Source organism: Nycticebus coucang, chromosome 16 (assembly GCF_027406575.1).
Source record: "Nycticebus coucang isolate mNycCou1 chromosome 16, mNycCou1.pri, whole genome shotgun sequence".
Lineage (NCBI taxonomy): Eukaryota > Metazoa > Chordata > Mammalia > Primates > Lorisidae > Nycticebus > Nycticebus coucang.
Genome location: NC_069795.1, coordinates 29,997,419 through 30,001,807, shown reverse-complemented (window position 1 = coordinate 30,001,807; position 4,389 = coordinate 29,997,419). Strand labels below are relative to the sequence as shown.

The window sequence follows — 4,389 nt, the reverse complement described above, 5'->3', positions numbered from 1 at the left end:
TTTTGTGGAATAATAATGAAGGTTGAGAAGAAAAGTGACTAGATTTATTGCCTTTAGAGTTATTTTAAAATATATCTTGAATAATATGGTAATTACATTTTGCCCTGAATGAAAAAAATGTGCCTTCTCATTGCATCTGTGGGATGATATAGTTGTTACACAGGCGCCCAAGTCCAAACACTGGGGTTCATAGCTCCCTCTCCAGTTGTGTAATGTCAGGTAAATCACTAAAGCTTCTGTGACTTAGTTTGTGCATGAGTATGATGAGACATTAACTCAACTTGAACAAATTTCCTCCTCTCAATGGAACTTACATTTACTAATTATGAGTTTCAAATGAGAGGATGTTTATGAAAGGTACACAGACAAAATTCAGTAGTCTTCCCATTAACTGATATTTCAATTTTATTAATTCTATTGCCTATTTTGTCTTATAACGATGAATACATACACGGGCATATATGTATGTTCCCACACAGAGGGGACATCACACTAGACAATTCTCAGACACCACATGCAAGAATTGCTTTCGAATGAGATAAAAAACAAATTTCTCCTGTGGTAGCAAACAAAGGAAGGATCATTCATTGAACCCAGCACGTCCCTTGGCATTTTCTCTATTCATCAGACAGAAAGGGGCTATGCTATTATTCTTCCACCATTAGTAAGTCAAAAATCATTACAAAGAGTTCACAATTCTATTATTTTCCTAATATCCTTTTTTCCCCAAATGTTAATGCTGTTATGTTTTCCTCAAATGTGTATGGATTTGTTTGGTACATCTTGCCTGCTTCCATTTAATTCACAATTTAAAAATGGATTTTCAAGTTGTGAAAAGCCATTTTGAGGCCACAAAAGAGGAAATTTATCTGGTCTTTGAAGGTTAATAATCCACGACTTAAAACCCTTCAGCAGCCCAATTAAACCCTGAGTGCATGCTAACAGAGACTTTAAGTCCAAGCCAATATTCAAAAACTATATAGGTAGCCCCAAATTTGGGCCATATAGCGTGTCCACAGTCCACACACATATATACATATACACATACACGTACATATACATACAAACACATACATATTATTTTTAATTAATACATAATGTAGCCATTAATGTATGCATGTATATGTTCTTATTTTAAATCAGTGCAGAAACATATAATTTCCTACCAACTAAGATTATTTTGCTTTTGGACTCGGTGCCCCGTAGCACTAAGGCGTTGGCCACAAACACTGAGGCTTTGAACTAGGCCCAGGCCAGCTAAACAACAATGGCAACTGCAACAACAACAACAAAATAATAGATGGGAGTTGTGGCAGGCGCCTGTAGTCCCAGCTGCTTGGGAGTCTGAGGCAAGAGAATCTCTTAAGCCAGAGAGTTTGAGATTGCTGTGAGCTGTGATGCTACACTGCTCTACAGAGGGCAGCATAGTGAGACTCTGTCAAAAAAAAAAAAATTATTATTTTGCTTTTGTTTATAAAATCACTTCTGCTATAAGAACTAAATATACTTGACTCTGGGTTGTCTAACAGAAACATGTAGCTTGGCGTTGGACTGGGGGGAAGTGAGAGAGGGGAGGTGGGGGGGGGCGACTGACCCTCGTGCGTAAGCAAATCCCTGTCCCTGTGGGGCAGGCGGGTGTCCAGATCAGCAATGCCCTCTGGGAACTGTACTGCCTTGAACTTGGACTTCAGCCCAATGGTCAAATGCCAAGTGACAAAACCATTGGTGGCTGCGACGACTCCAACCCGTTCTTCAGTGAGACTGGGGCCGGCAAGCAGGTGCCCAGCGCACTATCTGTGGACCTGGAACCCACCGCTGGGGACGAAGTGTGGGCAGGTCTTCCCCCGGAGCAGCTGATCACCGGGAAGAAAGACGCAGCCAATAAATATGCCAGAGGCCATTACACCGTCTGCAAGGAGATCGCGGCCCTGGCTCTAGTCCTGCACTTAGACCAGAGCCGCGAAGTGACGGACCTGCGCGTGGACCTGCAGGGCTTCCTCATCTTCCACAGCTTTGGGGGCGGCACCGGCTCTGGGTTAGCATCTCTGCTCATGGAGCGGCTGTTGGTGGACTACGGCGAGAAGTCCAAGCTGGAATTTGCCATCCACCCAGCCCCCCAGGTTTGCATGGCCGTGGTGGAGCCTTACAACTCCATCCTGACCACTCACATGACCCTGGAACATTCTGACTGTGCCCTCCTGGTGGACAACAAAGCCATCTATGACATATGCGGGAGCAACCTGGACATCAAGCGTCCCACGGACACCAACCTCAGCTGTCTGACTGGGTGAATCATGTCCTCCATCACAGCATCCCTGTGGTTCCACAGGGCCCTGAATGTGGACTTGACAGAATTCCAGACCAACCTGGTGCCGCACCCCCGCATGCACTTCCCCTTGGCCACCTACGCCCCAGTCATCTCAGCCGAGAAGGCCTATCACGAGCAGCCGTCGGTGGCTGAGATCACCAATGCCTGCGTTGAGCCGGCCAATCAGATGGTCAAGTGCAACCCTCACCACTGCAAGTACACGACCTGCTGCATGTTGTGCAGGGGGGAAGCGCTCATTGCCACCATCAAGACCAAGCACACCATCCAGTTTGTGGACTGGTGTCCAACTGGATTAAAGGTGGACATTAACTACCAGACTCCCAGTGTGGTCTCTGGGAGCGACCTGGCCAAGCTGCAGCAGGCCTGGTGCACACTGAGCAACACCCCCGCCGTCCCTGAGGCTGGGATGTGCCTGGACCACATTGTGGTCAATCTCAAGTAGCCAAGCAGGGCCTTGGGCACTGGTACATGGGAGAAGGAATGGAGGCCTGGGTGTCCTTGGAGGCCCAGCGGGAACTGGAAGGTCTGGAAAAGGATTATGAAAAGGTGGGCGTGGATTCCATGGACGCCCAGGCTGAGGAAGGGGAGCAATACTGAGGGAAGGGAGTGGCAGGTGTACCCCTCCACTCTCTCCTGCCACCCTTCAGCAGGCTACTCTCAAGTTGTTTACTATTAAAGTTGCCATCGAAAAGCAAAAGAAAAAAAAATTAATTATCCTAGGATAATTTTGTACACTTCTATACATTTGCCTTTTCCAGCTCTATGTGAAAGAATCTTCTCTCTGCTAATCAAACAAGGTCAACTTAGTTCACTAACCCATAATGTAACATTATCTCAAGAGATAGCTTAGAGATTTCTGAGGATGACACAATAATGTTAAGCCCTTCTCCTGAAATAAAACTGTGTCTCCATTCCTAGAACTTTTACAGATATGAATTTATGCAGTAACTAAAACTGTTACACGTGGGGCTGTGAAATAGCTTTTCCTTCCTCCTTACTGGAAGTAGGTGATAACCCTTATTAATAATTATGGGCAAAGTAATTCCCTGGCAGTGCCAGTATTCTTTCCCTGGTTTCTGCAAATCTTTAACTGCAGACTTCCGCTCCTTGGTTGGAATTGGCTGCCGGCACAGAGACACATTCTGGTCTGCTCATGGGGTAGTACTATTTTCCTTCCCATGAGAAGGTCTTTCTAATGAACCCGTGGGTTACTCTGTCTCTGGAGTTCAGATCTCAAGAGCTCATTAGTTTAGCCTCTAAGCTAGCTATCAAGCTATTGCCATCTAGTCTGACTTTTTAATTTATCTCTCAATTGGTTCTGAACTTAAACAGAAAACAAAGTATGTATTAAGCTACATTAAATTCAAACAAGGAAACAATACAAACATGTCTTTTGGAGATGCAGAAATATGAAGCAAAAATGTAAATACAGTAGATTCTCCATAGAATGGTCCGTAGATGGTCCACTGACAACCTCCTTAAATTGACCTAATCTTCACAGACTGGACATGCCCCACATGTACGAAGCAGTAGAGTTGGCCTCGTTCCTTATGTTGACCACCTCTGTGTTTTGACCAGCTTGTTACAGTCCCTTGGGTGGTCAATTTACAGAGTATAGGCATAGAACCATACCATATACTCCTAACTCAGGCAACACAGAAAGCTTAATCTATTTTATAATGTTCCATTTTTTAAGCTGGATATTAGATACACAAAAATTTGTTAAATTATCTCTAAAATATTTCTGTTGTTTATCTTTATTGAAGCTAAGCAGCTCTCAAATTTTGTTTTCTCTGCTGTTGGCAGAACTCATTGAATCTGCTCTGAAGGGAGGATTCATATCTTAACAAATTTTGGTAAAAGCAGGCTAGTTTATTTTTTGAAGTACAGGCTGAAAAATGGATTTTTCGTTGCTCAGAACCATGAAATTTCCCTTATTAAAAGAACCACAAGGGTGTTAAGTGTAAACTAAAAGCTGATTCTGGGAGCTTGTGGCCTGCCTAAAGACCAGATCTCTTACTTTTCAACCTAACAAGCATATCAATATATCAGAGAGAATC

The 4,389-nt window shown here is 44.0% G+C and overlaps 1 pseudogene; it reads left to right on the top strand.

Moving 5' to 3' along the window:
* Nucleotides 1-1,604: 1,604 nt before the first annotated feature.
* LOC128567709 (tubulin alpha-3 chain-like) lies at nucleotides 1,605-2,926 on the top strand (annotated as a pseudogene).
* Nucleotides 2,927-4,389: the final 1,463 nt, after the last annotated feature.